The sequence below is a fragment of the Pan paniscus genome, chromosome 14 (genome assembly GCF_029289425.2).
Source record: "Pan paniscus chromosome 14, NHGRI_mPanPan1-v2.0_pri, whole genome shotgun sequence".
Classification (NCBI taxonomy): domain Eukaryota; kingdom Metazoa; phylum Chordata; class Mammalia; order Primates; family Hominidae; genus Pan; species Pan paniscus.
The window spans coordinates 54,117,935-54,138,948 of NC_073263.2; the positions used below are offsets into that span (position 1 = coordinate 54,117,935).

Sequence of the window (21,014 nt, forward strand, 5' to 3'; positions counted from 1 at the left end):
AACCTATCTCCTCAATCCACTCAGGCCTTGGGTCAACCCAGGACATTGGCGTAGCGGGGACCTATGATATTCTGGAGAAGTTGGATTGGGCCATAGACCAAGACTCACTAAAATAGTGCTCTGGTCCTGTCTTGAGAGAACAGCTGAGCCCCTGCCCTTAAGGAGTTCATCTGGATCTCTTAGGCCTCTGTAGCCTCACCTGTGGAACGGGGATAATAAAGCCTAGTTTACTCTTCTCATGAGGTTAGATTTTAGATGCGATGTAACAGTAAAAGTTCTCTGGAAAAATGAAAAACAATAGCAGTTGCATGCAGACCAATGAAACTAGTTTACCTCATTAGGGTCCAAAAATGGAATAAATATTTTCTTTCACTTATTTAGAATTCTGTTTAATGTTTCAATAATTTCTGCCTGAGCTAAGATATAAGTGTAAAAATAAAGGATTACGGAACCTATTGTCACTAGGCTGTAATTAGTTGGCTCCACTATTTTTGACCCCTTCTGAGGTACAGGAAGCTTTAGGATTTAGGTAGATTGTTTTTCCACCCTAGGCACTGAATGTTTTTGCTGGCACTTCAGTGCAGGGGTAAAAAATGGAGAAGCAGGACCCAGTTTGCACAATTCCTAGCTGGTGACCGTTGTGGGTTCCAGAATAGTATGGTGGCCATGGTGGGTCAACCTGATGGGGAGGGTAAGCTCCTGCAGTCAGTTCCCTGGTCCTGGACTCTGGGGTGCCTTTCCAGGTGTGTAGGCAGTGCATGTATGCCTGGCAGTGCACTGGGGTCAGCAAAGCAGGCAACACTCAGAGGCAAGGTGGTGGCATCAGGACTCCTCATGCTAGGCCTGAATTCTTACTAAAGGAGCAAGCCATCATTGCAGAGGAATTACAACCCGGCCTCTGTTTAAACAGGGGGCTTTTAGGACTACACTGAGCTGCAGGCAGAGCTGCGGGCAGCTGAGTGGGAAAGCACCCAGCGCCTCCAGGGCTTAGCTTGGTTGGGTAAATGAGGGTTGACTAGCTGGGAAAAAGCCAGCATTGTGAGGGGCCAACTGTAGGCTGCTGCGGGAGACCCACGAGTGGAACGGGATCCTGTCGGAACGGTGTGTGTATTTATTCTGGCAGCTTCCTTCGTAAAGCCATGCTAAGCCCCATCTGGGATACTGTCAGGTATGAAAGGGCGCTTCATCTTCTGCAAGGCGCCTTTCAGCGGCCTCCAGGCATTTGCGGTTAATCTGTTTAGATTGCGAGCTGGGCAGAGACACTGCCCCTTTGTGGAGGGCTGCTGTGGCTGAGAGAGGCTCTGATTCTTTTCTGTTTTATTTCTTTTTTTCCCCCTGAAAACCAGGCCTCTCTGAATTAGGACCGAAGCTACTGCCCTAGGATTGGGCCAAGAATTTGTGGTAGCCATGGCAACAGCACCTTCTCCTACCTGAGCAGGATTTTCTTCAGCGTTCAGGTGCGTTCTGCACTCCCACCCCAGGTCTCTGTGGGTGAGCCCCTGTGTGCTCAGGTGGTCACTTCTGGAATGAGGGGTGCCACTGTCCCCACTGACAGTGTTATTCCTGTTGCTTCCTACTGTCCCCTGCCCAGGTCCAACCCCAACAGATTTGTGAATTTGGCAAAATTGGGTTTTGATTCTTTACCACCTGTATCACATTTTTCCTTTCCATTTCAAGGAAAACTCGCAAAGTGGTTAGGAAATCAGGAAGCAATTAGGTACAAGGCTCTGGAATGAAGGTTTCTGAGTTTGACTGGGAGCTTCTACATTGCCCAAGTACAGTACATGTCTTTGGGCAAGGTGCTTAGTCCCTCAGTTTTCTGATCTATAAAAGGGATGAACAGTGCTTTCCTCCTAGGACTCAGGGAGAATGAAATCAGGATAATGTGTGCAAAGTTTTGGCATGCAGCCTGGCCAATAGTAAGAACTCACAAATAGGATATTAGCTATTGTTAGTGTTAGAAGCTATGCACAACTGTTTTAGGCTGAAGCAATAAAGGAGGCAGCCGGCAGAGGCAGATACCTGAAGCCTTATGGCTTAGTCCGTCCTATCCATGTGATGGGCATACCCAGCTCCTTCTAACTCTCACTGCGGTTTCTAGCCTATTTCTGGTTACTGGGTCATCAGCTGCTCTCACACCTGCGTTGCAGCCCACAGTCTCCATGCCTCCATCTTGGTTTGACTTAAGCTGGTTAACTGCAGCTGTTTCCTGAATTCACCCTTACCTCTTTTTCTAAAAATTATTAATCAGATTCAGAGTGGTTGTTGCTTAGTTTTGTCATGTTACTTTCCAAATCTATTCTTATATATATACTATATACACAAGCATTATCTGTGGAGGATGACTTCATAGCAACATTCTCAACCCTGTGGGTAATCATTGTTTGCTTATTTTTGTTCTAATTTGTTCTATGGGTTGAACCCAGTCTTCTCTGGGTTGGGTTCTGGTTGAAGAAGTTATCAGTGGGATTAGGGATGGGGCTGATTGACTCAGTGGCAGAAGTCATGATATCTTTCATCACTGAAGGCTTTCAGCAGTCAGGAACTGTGTCCAGTTTATGCCTTTCTCACTGCTTTATATGTTCTCCTTTTAAGATTAACTCAAAGGAGTGGCAAACTTTGAATCACCAAATTCTTTCCTGCTGCCAGTGAGAGTTAAGGATAATTACACAGACATTTGACATTTGCTTCAGAGAAGGAAATGTTCAACGTTAATAGTTAAATGAACCTTTTATTTTCTTCCTTGAATCTTGCTGTGTTTCATGAAAGGAACCCACATGGTGATGGCTTATACATTTATGAATTATATTCTAAGAACAAATACATACTTCATTTCTCTGTAAGGGGAAGATCGTCTAGAGGATATGAAGATGATGCAGATGCAGGCTGGGGAAGGGTTTAGGTCGTCTCACCTGGAAAAAGGGGTAAATAACAGGATGCCTCAGAGGGTGTTAAGGGGATGAAATTACTTAATACACAAAAAGCACTTATCAGTGTGCCTTGCACATAGCAAGTGCTCAGTAAATGGTGGTGGTTATTAACACAGGTGCGTTCCTCCATCTGAGTCCTGATGCTATTGGCCACTTATACCCTGAATTGCACTTTATTTTTATGGCCAGTAGCCAAGCAAAGAGACTGTTGACACTTAGCTGGAAAATACAATTATCTGTAAAAGATGTGTGGCCATTCTGGGGTTTATAAGGAGGATGTGCGCAAGATGCTTAGAATTACAATTTGCTGAGTCAAATAATGGCTGAGCCAGCAAGGGTCTTTGACACCATTTAGTGAATTGTTTTATAAATGAAGGTTCAAGAAAGTGAAGCCAAAGACCCAAGATTTTCCAGCAAGTAATGGCATACCACAGTAGAAACTGGCTCTTCAGACTCCCAGACCAGTGTCTACCCTATTCTACAAGGGTACCATTCTCAACACTGGGCCAATATCATGGGCATGAGCCAGAGGAGGTGGTGTGGGGTGGGGGGATGGGGACACAGTCCCTAATATTACTTCCACCCTAGGCCAAAGAAGAGAAGGAATGCTGTTTCTCTAGAGGTCCAGTTTCTCCAGAGCAGTGATTCCCAATCTTTTTGAGGATGAGGAATACTTTCTTTTTTCCTTTTTTTTGAGACAGAGTCTCACTCTGTCACGCAGGCTGAAGTGCAATGGCACGATCTCAGCTCACTGCAATCTCCACCTCCTGGGTTCAAGTGATTCTCCTGACTCAGCCTCCCAAGTAGCTGGGACTACAGGTGCAGGCCACCACACCCGGCTAATTTTTTTATTTTTAGTTAGGTGGGATTTCACCATGTTAGCCAGGCTGGTCTTGAACTCCTGACCTCAGGTGATCTGCCTGCCTCAGCCTCTCAAAGTGCTGGGATTACAGGCATGAGCCACTGCGCCCAGCCTGAGAATGAGGAATACATTCTTACATTGATAAATTTCATTGATCTTTCTCCCCATTTCCAGCATGATATAGCAGCTATTGACTTGATATTCAACGTTAGAGAAAATGTACAATAATACAATACTAGCCACTGTAAACTTGCCAGCACTTTACAATGAAGATGTACATGCATTTCAAAAGTGGTTTACCTATATTATTTATTCAGACTACCAATGATGCTTGGATGGCATTTAGATTTGTGGGCAGCTTGCAATAATGTCACCACCTCACTAGATGACTTTCCCATCCACTGCCATGAAGGGCTGTTGGTTTCCTTTACTTTCTGAGAGTTACGAAAGGGGGATAATAACATAGGGATAGTGTAGCAAAAAGAAAGAGGAGCAGAAGGCTAAACCATTCTGGTCCTTTTTCTAAAATGGTCCAAGGCTAAGCTGTCAGCTACGAGGAACGAGGCTTGAGTAGAAAAAAAAAAAACCATGAAAACAAAGCTCTTTCTTGTTCTTTCATATAAATGCAATGGTGAATTGATACCCAATTTGGAATGTTGGCTGAAATAGTCTGAGAGCCAAAGTATTTGGGGGCAGTTATGGTTCATTAACTGCAGTGAAAAACACAGAGAGACAGTCAAAGCTGAAGGTTCAGCAGCCAGGCCTGTGCATTTTCTGATATGAGATACGTGTAACAGAAACAGATTCTATTTACTGCAAAATTCGGACTCCATTTTGTCTATCCCAGGGAAGAGCTGGGAGGTGTGGAGAGAGGGGTTTCTGAGAGGCATAGACATTGGCTCCTTGAAGTAGTTTTGGGGCTGGTCTGGGCCTGTGGACAAGGACTACTGAGTAAATAGAGTAAGAACTCCCCACTGCTGGGTGAGCCTCTGTGCTGGAGTCTCTTGAGAAGATGGTGGGTGGGACTTCCGGTTACTGCAGCATGAGAGGTCAGTGATTCCTCTTCACAAAACAAGCAGAAAACTGGAATAAAATTGTCAAGAATAACCATTTCAAAGCACTGTAAATTGACCAAAGGCGGACAGCAAATTGTGAAGCTTTTATTCCTGAAAAACTGCTGGAGCTTCGGGTAAGAACAGCAGGAGTCTTTGGCCTTCTTGCCTGGAGCTGCTCCATCTTCTCCCACAAGCCCAGCTGGCCAGAACTGGGCCTTTAAAAGCGCAGGGCTGGCCATGAAAATGAGCAATTTGCTGCCAGGAGGGATGGACTCACTTCGCGGGGTGTGTGTGTGTGTGTGTGTGTGTGTGTGTGTGTGTGTGTGTGTAAACCTGTGGCTTTGCTAGCTAAATGTGGAAGACTCAATTGGGAAAGAATGAGGAAAATCTGTGACTTTGCTAGCCCAAGATTGTGTTCTTAGTTGGGGTGGGCTGTGGACCAGCAGGAAATTTAATGGGGAGATGCCGGAAATAAAAGAGTGCCACCAAAGAGCAGAGATAAATCCTCCACATATTCCTGGCTGACTGGAAGATTGTGTTGCATAGGGAAGACCCAAGAGGGCCCAGGGAGACTGAAAACCAAGAAGAACTGAGAACTAGCTGCAACTTTCAATGTGTTCCCCAACTTTCACACAGACCAAATTGGTAGAGGGATGGAGACCTCATCAGATGACCCCAGTGCACTTTCCACTGAACCATATGTCAAAGACACTGGAGAAACGTGAGGCCATGAAGTGATACTGGATTCCAGTTGAGTGACATGTTATTTTGTGTGCTTCCAAGCTATATTGTTGCGGCAGTGTGGCTTAGTAGGAACACAGGTTTGCATCAGACAGAATGGGGTTTTAATCCCAGCTCTCTCTCTTACTATTTGTGTGAATTTGACAAGTTATGCAACCTCTCTGTATCTTAGTCAATCCTTGTAAAATTCCAGTGAAGTAGGCATTATTACTGTCCTCATGTTCTAAAATGCAGTGGCATGGAGACTTTTTAATCTGTAAAATCTTTTTTTTGGGTGAGGACTAAAAATTATAATTGCTATAAAGGATATACCACATGGTAGGTGCTTAATAAATAGTTTTTTAAGTTTGTTATTGTTGTTATTGCTGATGATGCAGAAAAAGAACTAGAGCCAAGTTGATAAACCCAGAGAGATTATCCCCCCAGAGAGTCACCAAGAAAATCATAAGATGCTGGCATTAATGCTATAGTGGGTGAGACCTCTACATGAGCTCTGTATTGGTTTTTTATTGCTGCCGTAACCAATCATCACAAATTTAGTGGCTTAAAACAACACAAAGTTTCATTTCATAGCTCCGTGGGTGAGAAGTTTAAGTAGAGTGTGTGGCCTTATTGAGCTCTCTGCTTCGAGGGTAAAATTAAGATGTCCAGGCTGGGTTCCTTTCTGGAATCTCCACGTCTGAACCCAGCTCTAGGCTCGTTCAGGTTGTTGGCTAAATCAAGTTCCTTGCAGTTGTGTGATGGGGTCCCTGGTTTCCTGCTGGCCTGTCAGAGGCTTATCCTTGTTCCTCAGTGCTACTTGAATTCCTTCTTGTATTTTCCATGTGGCCCTTCTCCAGCAGCAGGGCATCTTGTTCCTCTCATGCTCAGGATTTCTCCAACTTTTCCTTGTCCTGAATCTCCCTGACTCATGTGGGCCCACTGGATAAACCAGGCTAATTGCTGTATTTTATAGTCCATGAGCTGAATCACAGCTGCAAAGGCCCCTATTCATAGGTTCTGGGAATTAGGGCATGGACCTTTTTGTGGAGCAGGCGGGGGAGTACATTCTGCCTATGACGACCTCTGAAGGAAGAACAGGTTATAGGCCAGTTCTTGGGATAGGAAGACATATTCAGATGAAACCAGGAGCGTCTAGACTTTAGGGAATGTGAAAATGGGTAGATTTGTGTCAGTGAGGCTGTCTCTAATGGAGATCTGTTATTTTTGTCCACTCAACATTCCTTTCTTTGGGAGAGATGCCCTTTCTTCATTCTTTGTGGGTTTTATGGGGCTGCCAAATACAGGATTCCACCTACTTGGTGCAGGGATAGACTCATGGCCTCAAATGGGCCAATTATATCACCCTCACCTCTCCCAGGAATCCGCTCTTGAGTGGAGACACGCAGGCACTGGAGGTGATTGCAGTGGAATGATGGTATGTCAGCATCCTAGAGAGGGGTCCGTGAGTCCTGTTTTTGAGTTCATGGGAGCAGCCTTCACTTAGTTCTTTCTGGGACCTGGTTGTTCAGCCCTTCCTTAAACACTGGTACCCACTTAGAATTCTTCCCATAAATACCCTTTCTGGCTCAAGTTACCAGAGTTGGTTTCTGTTGCTCACACCAAGAATCCTAACTGATGCCTCTCCCTGCCATGGCCACCAACCTCATTACACAAAAGAGCATTTATTCAAGTCTCCTTGCTCACAGCCATGCTGGGAATGAATTACTGACATGGTTTTTGATCTCTGTAATGGAACTTCTTACCTTGAGCCATGTCTTTTTAACACTTCCTTCATTAACCCTGATAGGGTTAATCCTGAGCAGACTTACAGAAAGTAGTTAATAACATGTAATGCTTCAAAAATCAAGTTCCATTAAAAGCATCAGCCAGACAGGCAGAAATCACCACTACTTAGCCTTTTATTACACACTGTATGTGAATTACAAACGCACAATATAATGCTCATTCAAGACGATGGCCTGAATCATAAAATTTCAAGTATGAAATGTCCTCTGTTTATTTCAGCAGGAAAGCATGTAGTACGACCAGGCTCCTTGTTTATTTTTTATGATTCAGTGCTTTAAGGAGTAAGCCCAAATTACATGGCACTTTCACTCCTCCCGCGTGTCTCATCCCCTGACAAGGAAGGGATCAAAGAGGTGTTACAGTAGGGAGGAATTAAGATTCAGATTGCGAACAAGGCATCAACCATTGTATTTCTGGCATGATGAGCTGAAGGAGTATTCTGAGTGACTCACATTTATTCAAAGGAAGGTTGAAGCGGGTCACCACTCCTCTTGCCCTGGCTCTGACCATGATTCTTGAAGAAGGGAGTGTTTCAGGATCTGTTCTGATCACTTAAAGGGCAGGGACTCCAGATGGGCAAGAAAGTGGCCCTTGCTTGGTGCTCTTGGGAAAAGCTTTGATGTGAGGAGTACACTATTCATTTTGATCCTTTCTGAAGAGAGTTACAGCAAATTTAGTTCCACCCAACCTCTCACAAGGTCACACATCCAGTTGGTTCTCGGTAAAGATTAAGATGTAATGAGTCTGCCTGCTGAGGTATCCACCATAGACCCCCTCACTATGTCTCTTCATACCCCAGGAGCCCAATTTCTCTAAAGAAGAAATTTGCAGAAACAATTCGCTCCCTCAGCCTAATTTCCCTCTTAGGCAGGAGAACAATCTCTCAAAGACAATTCTGTCAAATAATAATAGTAATACAGGCACCACAACAACCTCCTGTTTTTATACCACACTGCCCTTCCAGAGGGACAGAATGCTTTGAAGATCCTCTCTCCTTCCAGAAGACAAGGAGCTATCGCTGCCTCTTGAACTCCCAGGAGGCTGGGTGGTGATCAGCCTGAAAGAATTTGTTCTTCACAAAATCACCCCTGTACCCTGTGATCTTCTCAGAGCTTGCAAATGGAGTTTTTGATGCCATAGTCTATGGAGGGTTTTTCTTCCTTCTTTTTTTCTTTTCTTCTCTCCCTCCTCCTCCCCCACTATTTTTCATTTCTTTTCTTTGTTCTTTCTTTTAGTCGGATTGAGCAGTTAGGATGATACTGCTTACAGTCATCTGCCAAGGAGGCTTCTTTTCAAGCTTAGAAGAAGTCAGTGGTGCTTTTCTGGTCCTTGGGCCTGTCAGCGGTCCTCTACACTCACACAGGGTAATGGGCAGCCTCCACGGTGAGTCAGCTGCCGCCTTCCATGACTGGCTGTATTGTTTTCCTCTGCAGTGACTGGGCCAGCACTCCATCCCTTTAACACAAAGGCATTGTTATTGACTGGTTTTGAAGGAAAATTTATTTTCCTCCACCCTCCTAAACCACAACTTCAATGTCTCCTCCTCCTCCTCTTCATAATAGTCACAGTAGGATGTTCAATTATAGCTAAAAGCCCTAGATTTAAGTGACAGATTAAGAGGCTCGGCAGGTTGTTCCTCTAATGTTCATTTCACCTGTTGGTTTATTTTTTAACCTGCAGGCACTGGGTTTTAGGTAAGCCTTTTGACAAGGTGCTGTTTGCTGATGCATCCTGTGGTGGTCCGGCCCTCTCTGAAGGGCACTGGATGTGGTCTTTGGGCAAAGTCAGCTGCAGGAAGGGCACTGCCCACCACCATGGCACCTTTGATCCCTGGCCCCAGTGCCAGAGGCTCTGGCCACACAAAGTGACTGGAGGGCAGGAAGAAGCCCTCTGACACCCCCTCCTGTCCCAGCCTGGCACAGAGCCTGGCACACAGTGGGTGCTCCATACAGTCTGCAGGGTGAAAGAATGAAACGCTCTGAAGCCAAGAGGCTTAAGTGTCTGCATTTGCTTCAGATGGAGATAAGGGGAGAACTACAAATGCTGCCCACTTCTGAAATTACAAAGGAAAAAAATGCCTTTTTTTCATTTTGGCTTCATTATGCTTTAAAGGGCATATTTCTTGCTCTCAGTAACTCAGGCCCTCTTCCTCTCCTCCTCCAAGGACCCTTCCCAGGAGTCTTTGATCCCCCTGGGGCCTCACAGGAAATTGCTCTCGGCTGCTCACCTCTTCACCTGGGACCTCCTTATAAATTGAGGGCAGGACTTTCCAGGGAACTTTATACTTTAATAAGGATGCAAGATTTCTAGATTCTAAATGAAATTTCAGTGGTGGAATTCCAGATTCCCTTTACAGGTAAAAGAGAAGCCATCTGAGAGATTTCCCCTATAGTTTCTCAAAGCCAACTCGCTCCTTCCTGTATGAGTGAGGCCGATACCTCAGACACCTAGGAGTTTCCTGGTTCACTACTGAGCAGAGACAGTGAGGAATTCAGGAGCTGCTTTAGGTTGAGCTCAGCTCCTGTCTCACTTTAGGTGTTGAGCCGAAGGCACTGAACACCTCCTGCACTTTCCCAGATCTTTCATAGCCCCAGGGCCCTGTACTTCACTAGGACATTCAGGGCACTCTGGGCAACTTGTCCTCCAAAGCCCCATCAGGCTGGCGCCGTCCAGGTGCTGGAGTTGATCTGACTCTTGACTGACTAGGTTGCTGCTGTTAGGTGCTCCAGGCATGCCTGGAATTTCCCTTCACTGTATTTGGATTTTCTATGTGTCTTTTTCTCCCAGTGGGCTGTAAGTTCCTTGAGGGTAGGGATGGTCTTTCTTATTTTATATTCCTAGTGCCCAGTACAGTGTCCAGCCCATTATAAACAAGAATAAAAATATTGAGAAAGAGGGAGAGTGGGAGGGGAGAGACAGAGAGAGAGAGAAGGAGAAGAAGAAAAAAAGGCAAAGGGGAGGAGGAGGAGGAGAGGAAGGAAGAAATTGCAGATTAGCCACCTAGTTTCTGCTCTTTACAACTAGTCTAATAACTAATTGCCAACCTGGCTCTAAAAGAAAGCTAGTATCTGTACATCTCTATGGATTTGAGTTTCCATCCTGAGGGCAATTGATTCTCTTGCTGAGAATTGGACTTGTCTTAGAGCTGTGATGGCACCATCTAATATGTAATTAAGCCTAGGTTTTGTTCCTCCCATCTCCTTGATCCGCATTGTTAGTAACTACCCCAATTTTAAGCCCCCGTTTGAAGTCGGATACTGTTGGTATTTTACATTTAGCCTTTATCAGCAACCAGTTGGTGTGTGGTAATTGCAAATTATCTGAACAAGAGGCAAATTGCATAGCGAGAATCTGAAAAGGTCAGGGGAGCCGTGTCTAGAAACGGCAGCTAGAGAATTGAAGAAACTTGACTTGAAGAATTATTTTTAGAAAATCACTAAGCCCTGCTAAATTAGACTGGAAATGCATGTGGTATTTAGTACCTGGTCCTTCTGCAATCAGCAAACTGGGGCAGAACTTTCTCGCATGAGTGGTGTGTGTGTGTGTTTGTGTGTGTGTGCGCATGCGTGTTCCTGTGCGTGTGCACGTGAACAAGATTCAGCCACGCTAATGGTCAGCTGCCACACCCTGGTTGGGCCATCTGGTTGTTAGGTCCAGCATCTATTCTGAGTGGTCAGTGCTCAGGCTGTCTATATTAATTATTAAACATAACGGGCCAGGTGCAGTGGCTCACATCTGTAATCCCAGCACTTTGGGAGGCCAAGGAGGGTGTATCACTTGAGGTCAGGAGTTTGAGCCCAGCATGGCCAATAGGGTGAAACTCTATCTCTACTAAAAACACAAAAATTAGCCAGGTGCGGTGTCATGCACCTGTAGTCCCAGCCACTCGGGAGGCTGAGGCAGGAGAATCGCTTGAACTCGGGAGCTGAAGTTTCAGTGAGCCAAGATGGCACCACTGCACTCCAGCCTGGGTAACAGAGCAAGACTCAATCTGAAAAACAACAACAAAAAAGAACAACAATTTTCTCCGAAGCAGTGAGGCTTAAACATCTGCATTTGCTTCAGATGGAGAGAAAGGGAGAACTACAAATGCTAGCCATTTCTCCTGAAGAAAAAAATGCCTCTTTTTCTCTCTTTCTGTCTTTCTCCCTCTGTTTTGGCCACAAAGTGTATGTTAAAGTTTAGGCAAGTTTCAAACACAAAAAATTATATTTTCATATCTTGCATTTTAGGCTAATCTGGAAGTTTAGCTTAAACTCAATATGGAAACAATGCGAATTAACTTTTGAATCATGTCAGCTGTGAAGCTGCCCCTCTCTCATCCCTCCCATCCATGTCCCAGGCCATTACTTCCGTTATGTCAGCAGAGTCTGTCCCTCCACACAGTCATGTTTGGAGCTCCCCTTCTGTGTCTGCAATTTTCCAGGGAGCACAGGAGGGTGGAGTTTGAGACTTTCAGGATTTTCCCCTTAGTTCTTCTGCCGAGCCATTGCCAGGAGAGGAGGGATCCATGGAGTTCAACCCTGACTCCAACTCCTCTGCTCTCTGCACCGGCCAAGGAGTGCCCACCATCTCAGTGTCTTCAGGCCTTTCCGGGAGCCACATTAGCTCTCCTGAGTCACCAGAGTGCTGGCCTTGCTGCATTGGCCTTGCCCAGGGGACCCCCCAGCAGACAGACCCCCACTGGCCACCACCCCACAGCCTGAAAGGTAACTGGTAGGGCACGCGGCCCCCACTCCTAGAAAGCGGCTGCTGAGAAATCCATCATCCAGGCCATGGCAGTACTAGTCCCAGACACCTTTCCTCCCACTTGCCCTGAGCTCTTTTCAAAAGACTAGGGCGAAGGTTCTCAAGGGCCTTCTTTTTCCTTCCTACCAGAAGCCTGAGTGCGCTGACTCCTAACTATGAGCTCCCCCGTGTCCCCCTGTGCCTTTGTCAAGGGTTGCCACCCCATCTTCTATTTTCCTCTCTTTCCTTCCCTACCATTCCTTGTCTCCACCTTCACCATTGTTTTTTATTTTTATGTTCTTTACCTTTTATCCCTGTCTTTCTCTCTGAACACTCCCATTTCCATCACTCCCTGCAAAGCCACCTCCCTCCCTGGGTCATAGCCCCTTCCCCAAAAAGGAAGGCCCTCTTCCAGCCCTGCCTGCACCCCCAACCCTTCTCGCCCCTCCACATATCCAAATGCTTCTGGATTTCCAGGCCCATCTCCCTTTTCCCCCTGCCCCTGCCTCAGCTTCCTCCCCGCTGCACTACATGCCGCAGGGCCAGGGCCAGTCTGTGGTTTCATTTTCTTTTGTTTCTTGTTTCTCGTATGCCAACTTTTCCCTCCCCCTGCCTCGCCTCCCCTCCCCCTGCCTCCCCTCCCCTCCCCACTGTGAGCTCTTTAGGGATAGGTAATACACCCATATTTCCTTTTGGTTCCCCTCACAGCCTGGAAGGTGCTTTAAAAAACACTTGTAATCCTAGCACTTTGGAGGCCGAGTGGGGTGGAACACGAGGTGAGGAGATCGAGACCATCCTGGCCAACATGGTGAAACCCCGTCTCTACTAAAAATAAAAAAATTAGCTGGGCATGGTGGCGTGTGCCTGTAGTCCCAGCTATTTGGGAGGCTGAGGCAGGAGAATCACTTGAACCCGGGAGGCAGAGGTTGCAGTGAGCCGAGATCGCGCCACTGCGCTCCAGCCCGGAGACACAGCGAGACTCCATCTCAAACAAACAAAAACAAACACTTGTTTGGCCAGGTGCAGTGGCTCTCGCGTGTATTCCTAGCACTTTGAGAGGTCAAGGTGGGAGGATCACTTGAGGCCAGGAGTTCCAGACCAGCCTGGGCAACATAGCGAGAACCCATCTCTACAAAAAAATTGAAAAATTAGCCGTGTGTGGTGGTGCACACCTGTAGTCCCAGATACTTGGGAGGCTGAGGCAGGAGGAGTGCTTGAGCCTAGGAGTTCAAGGCTGCAGTGAGCTATGATCACACCACTGCACTCTGTCTAGCCTGGGTGACAGAGCAAGACCTTGTCTCAAAGACAAACAAACAGTTGTAAAACAAAAGCAAAAACAAGGCCGGGTGCGGCGGCTCACGCCTGTAATCCCAGCGCTTTGGGAGGCTGAGGTGGGTGGATCACGAGGTCAGGAGATCAAGACCATCCTGGCTAACATGGTGAAACCTGGTCTCTGCTAAAAATTCAAAAAATTAGCCAGGCGTGGTGGCAGGCGCCTGTAGTCCCAGCTGCTCAGGAGGCTGAGGCAGGAGAATGGCGTGAACCTGGGAGGCGGAGGTTGCAGTGAGCTGAGATTGTGCTACTGCACTCTAGCCTGAGCGACAGAGTGAGACTCCGTCTCAAAACAAACAAACAAACAAACAAACAAAAAACAACAAAAAACCCCAAAAAACACTTGCTGACTGGTTGATGCAGATATTGAATGAGGTGATCAAGCCAGTCTGGCTTCTTGCAGAACTAAGGTCAAGCCTCTGAGCTGAGTTGTCTTCTCTGACAAGTCCATGGGGAGAACTGGAGTGTAGGCCTGGGTGGGAGCCCAGGCTTTGGAGCAGAGAATTACAGAATCAAATCCTGGCTCTATCACTGACCAGCTGGGGGACATCGGCAAGTGATCCCACCATTGTGAGCCTCAGTTTCTTCATCATTAAATGGGGATGATAATAGCCTTTGGGTTGCTGTGAAGGTTAGATGGGATGGTGTTTTAAAGGACCACTGCATGCTGTTTTATTCTCTCCTTCAGCCCCTGCTTGTGAAGACACAGGGGCCAAGCCCTGGGGGGACAGCATCCCTGGAGTGCTGTCAGTGTCAACTGAGAGAGAATATATGAGCCAGGGAAGCAGAGGGGTAGCAGCACCCAGGTCCAGCTGGCTGGGGCTGCTCACAGTTACTCTGGGATACTGGGAAAGTTATGCCAATACATCAGGGATGGATGTGCAACCTATTCTTGCTCACACTCCACATCTGCTCCCCCTGTCAGCTTCCTTAGGCAGATGCTGATGACTTTGGGGCCCTGGGAGAGTGCAGACAGAGAGCCTTTCTAGATTTATCCTCTGGGTGAGGCTGTGGGGCTCCTGGGATGCAGATGGTGTTGGCCTCACTGCCCCTGACAGAGAATGGGATCCCACCCTGTGTGCTCAGTTACAGTTCATGCCCCATCATGATGTGATGATTCTGCAGTGTCACCAGGGTCAGAGCAGGCACTTTGGAGTCACACAGACATTGGTTCAAATTCTTCAACAACTGGCTGTGTGATCATGGCCAGTAACTCAATCTGCTTGAGCTTTGATTTTCCTATCTGTAAAAATGGGGATTGGACTGCACAGTGGCTCACACCTATAATCCCACTGCACTGGGAGGCTGAGGCAGGAGGATTGCTTGAGGCCAGGAGTTTGAGACCAGCTTGGGCAACAAGACCCTCATCTCTACCAAAAATTTAAAAAATTAGCCAGGTGTGGTGGTGCATGCCTATAGTCCTAGCTATTTGGGAGACTGAGGTGGAGGGTGTTTCTTGATTGAGCCTGGGAAGTCGAGGCTGCAGTGAGCTATGACGGCGCCAATGCACCCCAGCCTGGTCGACAGAGCAAGACTTCATCTCAAAAAAAAAGGAGGGGGGGATGATTACATCAACCTCATGAAATAAAGATAACATGAGATAAAGCGTGCCAAGCTTCTAGTAGAGGCCAAAGAGAATGCTCTCAATAAAACATACCAGAACATACCAGGCCCAGAGGCATCATGTGCCATGACCTATTGACTGGAGAAGAATGCGGAGGAAATGAAAGGTACAACTTCATGGAGACACAAATGCTGGGGTTTGGAGCTAATGCTGAGAAGACGCCCCTCTGGACTGACAGACTCCAACTCTCTGAGCTCAAGACTGACTGTCTTTATTCTGAAATTTCTGAAGGGGTCATGGGGGATACCATAGGCCACATGCACACAAGGGTCTAGGCATCATGGTAGCTTGAGCAACCAAGTCCTCCCACTGTGGGGTTTTCATGTGTGTGAGATGTGAAACATAGCATGCCCTGACATCATTTTAATAAGGCTCAGGCACTTTCAGGGGAGGCTCCAGAGTCTTTCACTGAAACCATTGTGCTGTCAAAAGCTGACATTATAACGACATTGCAGAAGGGACTCCCTGAGAAATCACTGCTCATTCCCTTTCAGGCAGTTCATTTACCTGCAGAAGCTGGACCCGCTGCTCTGCTCTGCAGCATCTGGCGATCGACATGATCCTGTAAGTCAATTTTGCAGCTGAGTGGACTGAGGTCCCAGAAAGCCAAAGGCCTGAAGTGGAAAATACAGAGCAGGTGACTCATTAAGCCTTGAGTCTAGGACTTGAGCCCCAAGGAACAGCCTACACACTGCTGATCTTATTGGATATTAGGAGGCCTGATTGGACTGTGGCCTCGTTTTAGGCCAGCATAGGAAGGAAGAGAGAGCTTGAGAATATTTTCCACTGCTGATTTTTCAGGGATTTTAATGCATTTATTCTCCTACCCAGCGCACTTTGATTCTTCATCCAATTCCCACTGTCTGCCTAAAACTTTCCCCTTTCCCCTTCCATTCTGTTCTATCCAAGGTGCTTGCAAATGTCCTCCCTTCTCTCCAGATGCTCCCTACCTCTGTCCCAACTAGGCGGATGGTCATGAGAAGACTGAGGCCCACTGGAATGATCTCTGGCCATCTCCCCTCCACTCCAATATATCTCTGGTTTGTCACCTCCCCTGCCCTCCACTTTCCAGTTTCAGAAGATTACGTGGACATTTTCCTCAACAGAGCCAGCCTTGGAGGCCATCATTTCTGTCGGGACCCTGTGTTCTCTCCTGTAGTCTGGATTGTTTCTCTTTTTCTCCACTGGCCCTTCTCCAGCTTTCAGACACTTGACCCGCTCCCCCAGTTCTACTTCTTTTCACTGGTGAGCTTCTTTACCAGTCATCCTCATCTGCCGCCAACATTATCTGGGGCATATCCCTGGGGCAGCTTACACCTCCTCAGTGGGTACCTTCCCTAGCTTCTTATTCAGATGGCACCCCTGACATCAGGGGCATCTCTCCAATGGTCAAGCTGCGCAGTGCCTATCCCTTAATACTCTGTAATCTTGGGTGCTCTTAGAAACCCATCTTCCTTGAAGCTCTTTCCTCAGAGGGCCTCCGTGACATTCAATTCTCTGAGTTCTCATCATTCTTCTGAACTGTTTCTCTCTCATTCCCTTGGCATCTCTTCCTCTTTTCATACCAGATCTATGCAACTTTTGGCTCAATGCATTATTTCCGTATTTTCTTTTTTCTTTTCTTTTTTTTTTTTTGAGACAGAATCTCACTCTGTCACCAGGCTGGAGTGCAGTGGTGCAATCTCGGCTCACCACAACCTCCACCTCCCGGATTCAAGCGATTCTCCTGCCTCAGCCTCCCGAATAGCTGGGACTACAGGCACAAGCCACCATGCTCAGCTAATTTTTGTATTTTTAGTAGAGAAAGGGTTTCACCATGTTGGCCAGGATGGTTTCGATTTCTTGACCTCATGATCCACCTGCCTTGGCCTCCCAAAGTGCTGGGATTACAGGTGTGAGCCACTGTGGCCAGCCCATTCCCCTATTTTCTATTCTTTTTCTGAAAACGCACTCATTCTCATTTCTCTAAGTTCTTTGGGGGAGGAGATGACCCTCAAAGCTGGACTAAGACAAGGTGTGGGTTTAAGAAGAAAATGAGAAATAGTTGGTAAAGGAAACTGAGATATTGAGAATGTGGGAGGTGCTTGTTTATTTTTGGGTTTGTTGGCATTTTAAGGGATTGTTCCAGCATATCCCGTCATTGTTCATACCCTGGCTTCCTAGTTCCTCCCTTGCATTATGCAAATATTAATTGAATATTCTATTTATGGATTCAGGAACCATAGTCTTAAGCTGTATTGTTTACTGGGTGACTTCAAGATGAATGACAGGTCTAAAACCCTTCCTGCCTGGTTTGTGAAAACCAATCTTCTGTGCCTCAGCCATTCTGACGAGATATGATGTAGGACTGACCTTTGCATGGACTGATCGGGGGATACACAGATCCCCGGCTGGGCATGATCCATTGGTTTGATTGTGCAGAGCCGGCCTTATTCAGGATGGCTTGCATAGCTTTTATTTGTAGGAGTATTCCTGTTTCAGAAGCAGAGTGCTGCCCAGGATGAGGGAGTGCCAACTATTCCTTTTCTATCATCCTCTCATTTCTAGGGAACAACATTTGAACAGCATCCAAACTAAGCATGCCTAAAACTTGCCCTCAAGGCCAAGAGGCTTCCTTTTCCAGTCTTTAAATCAGTCTCTGTGTCCGCATCTGGCTTTTAAGATTTTTGTGAACTCCATCAACATCACTGACAAACTGGGAGATGCCCAAATCTCAACAGAAATCAATCAAGGGTTACAATTTTAGGGAAAAAAAAAAGTTGCTTTGTTTTCTGACTTGTACCACAAACAGTGGCTCCAATCTGTCATTATGACTGAGAACATGTCACAACAATCTGTTTTGATTCTTTAGGAAAGAAAGGCATCTTGCTCTCCTCCAGCTACAGCTAATTTGGAAAATTTGCAAGCTGACATGCAACTTGATTAAAATGACCTGGAGCCACCAATTCTTTCAAAATGCAACTCAGTGCTTATAATCCCAGACCTCCTGTAATCCAGTTATCTCCTCTAAAGCTTTTTTGGGGAGGAAGGGAGGAGATGGGGAAGAGGAAGAGCTATATGTTATAACCCACATAGAGATTTTAAATTATTTATATTTTCCCCCTTCAACTCTACTGTCACTATAGATTTCCTTCACAGCCTAGAGAGGAAAAGTAAAGTCTGACATTTCTTCTTTTTTTTTTTTTTTTTTGAGACAGAGTCTCGCTGTGTCGCCCAGGCTGGAGTGCAGTGGCGCGATCTCAGCTCACTGCAAGCTCCGCCTCCCGGGTTCACGCCATTCTCCTGCCTCAGCCTCTGGAGTAGCTGGGACTACAGGCACCCGCCACCACGCCCGGCTAATTTTTTGTATTTGTAGTAGAGATGGGGTTTCACCGTGTTAGCCAGGATGGTCTCGATCTCCTGACCTTGTGATCTGCCCATCTCGGCTTCCCAAAGTGCTGGGATTACAGATGTGAGCCACCGCGCCCGGCCAAGTCTGACATTTCTAAGTGATTGGTGTGGGTTTCATAGTTCTGGGTACAGAGCAGGGACATCACCCAAGTGAAGCACCAGGGTTGAAGCTGGAGACTTTTGACATTGTGGTTTCACTCCTATTCCATAGTTTTAGAAAATATATAGAAATTTGTCCCAGTTTGAATGGGCTCACCTCACTTGGTCTTTGTCAAACCCTGGCTACATTGAGAGTATTGGTATTTCCTTCTTGGAAAACCAATGGGTAAAACAAAACAATCACAGTCTGGCCAATTCCAGCAGTGGGAACCATAAGGTCCTACATGATGGAAACTGAGGCAGTGTTCAGAAGTCAGAGTTTAGGTTTGGTCTATAAATATGTTTCTGTGAATATCTTGGCTTTCTTTATGGCTTCTACAAATGTGTATTATTGGCCCATCAGTGAAGGAGGATGTTAACGTAGGAGGTATTAATGTGAGCTGCTGTGGGTGCCCACAGCTGCATTGTTCACTAAGACAATGTATAATTACTAAGAGACAATATATAATTGCATGTTGAATTGTGTGCTGCAAACTGTAAGTGTTGACGTTTTAGCTTGGAGATGGGAGTGCCAATACTGGTTGAGACCACATACACACAGACACTCATTTGTTGGGAACTGTACAGTAATGAGAATCATTCCTGAATCCTGTTGCCTTGGCAACCTTTCCTAAAATGATGTCGATAAAGAGCTAGCAACACTTATCAATGAAGCCAGCATGTCTTGGGAAGGAAAGCTGCTGAAAACAAGGCATCAAGCATCAGACCAAACTGGCATTTAGAGGGATGGCTCTGTCTAAAGTCTGGTAAAGATGAGAAATGTGGGATCAGATATTAAGGTCATGGTTATCAGCAATAGCCCCCATGACACCCTGGCCAAACGCATATCCACTGTCAAGGTGGTGGGACATTCACCAGCTCAGGCTCCAGCTCTTGCTCATGGCAGATCTTCTGTTTTTGTGTGGTTGGGCAACACCTGAGATGCCAGAAGGGACACCCTAGGGTGAGGCAGCAACCCTGTCTGGAAGACATACAACTCCAGGGTAGCAAGGATGTCCGGACATTTTCCCTCTTCCTGGTCACTCTTGGCTTAATGTAAATTTCTGGTCTGATTTGGTTTTTGTAACACTCTGAGGTGGTAAAGGAGGACTGATATAGTTAGTCCCTTTTTAAAGATAACAAAAATAAGGCCAGCAAAGATTAAGTAACTTGTTTATGCTGTCTTAGAGATAAGTCAGTGCTAAAACCAGGGATTTGATTTGTTCTTCCTGCCAGGTGGTTTGGAATCCTTCAGGAATCCCACTGTCCACCTACCCCACCTCAGGACCTGCAACATTTCTAATTTCTTACTCAGCACAGCTGACAAGGGCTCACTCTGTGGGTCTGGGTTCAAGTCCTGCCTGTGCAGACTGAACTCTGACTCAGGCTCCTGAAGTCAGGTGAGCAGGGCAGGGCAGCTGACTCCTGCATCACCCTGAGCTGAGGCAGGCAAAGCTCCTCTGGTGCCCGCACCCGATCAGGTGCCTCTTCTGGTTTTCACTGAAGAAAGACTGATGAACCTCTCTGGGAATAATATTTTATCTTGACAATATCAATAAAAAGATTGTGAGACTGCATTTTAAAGTTTCTTTTTAGAGCATTAAATCTTGTCCAGATTTTTCTTTTCTTTTCTTTTTTTTCTTTTTTTTTTTTTTTTGCTTTCTCGCCCAGGCTGGAGTGCAATGGTGCAATCTCAGCTCACTGCAACCTCCGCCTCCTGGGTTGAAGCGATTCTCCTGTCTCAGCACCCCAAGTAGCTGGGATTACAGGCGCATGCCACCATGCCCGGCTAATTTTTTTAGTAGAGACAGGGTTTCACCATGTTAGCCAGGCTGGTCTCGAACTCCTGACCTCAGGTGATCTACCCGCTTCTGCCTTCCAAAGTACTGGGACTACAGGAGTGAGTCACTGTGCCCGGCTTGTCTGGATTTTTCTTACCCATTTTAATTATGTTATTTTAAATTATATACCATCAAGTACAGCTTGACTGCATTCAGACCAAAACATTTATCCAGGCATCTTCCAGACATGGGACTTCAATAATTGTTTACATTAGTGTCAATCCTGAGATTGAATGAACAAAAGGGTGCAAATTTGCATGCTATTAAAGGCCATCTACAAAAAACACCCAGAGAAAAAGATTAGAGCATAAATTGCCTATAGTGGCATATATCTAACCCCTGGGCTCCTAAGAGGAGCAAAACTCTTATAAAAAGCCCCTTTGCCCTTGTTAATTACAGAATAACAGATTGGAAGGGGCAGTATCCTCCTACTATATTCCTTCATATGCCACAGTTTGTTCCCTCCCTCCCTCCCCTTCCTTCCTTCCTTTCCTTTCCTCTCCTCCCCTCCCTCCCTCCCTCCCTCCCTCCCTCCCTCCCTCCCTCCTTCCTTCCTTCCTTCCTTCCTTCCTTCCTTCCTTCCTT

At 46.3% G+C, this 21,014-nt stretch overlaps 1 long non-coding RNA gene across 1 annotated transcript in view; it reads left to right on the forward strand.

Annotated features, from left to right (window-relative positions):
• The first annotated feature begins 1,025 nt into the window (after positions 1-1,025).
• Positions 1,026-21,014, forward strand: part of LOC129393643 (uncharacterized) — a 74,227-nt gene continuing 54,238 nt past the window's right edge. Inside the window, exons 1-2 of the long non-coding RNA XR_010109619.1 lie at positions 1,026-1,168; positions 1,347-1,457. This is a non-coding gene — a long non-coding RNA (uncharacterized LOC129393643). The remainder of the gene's footprint in view (positions 1,169-1,346; positions 1,458-21,014) is intronic.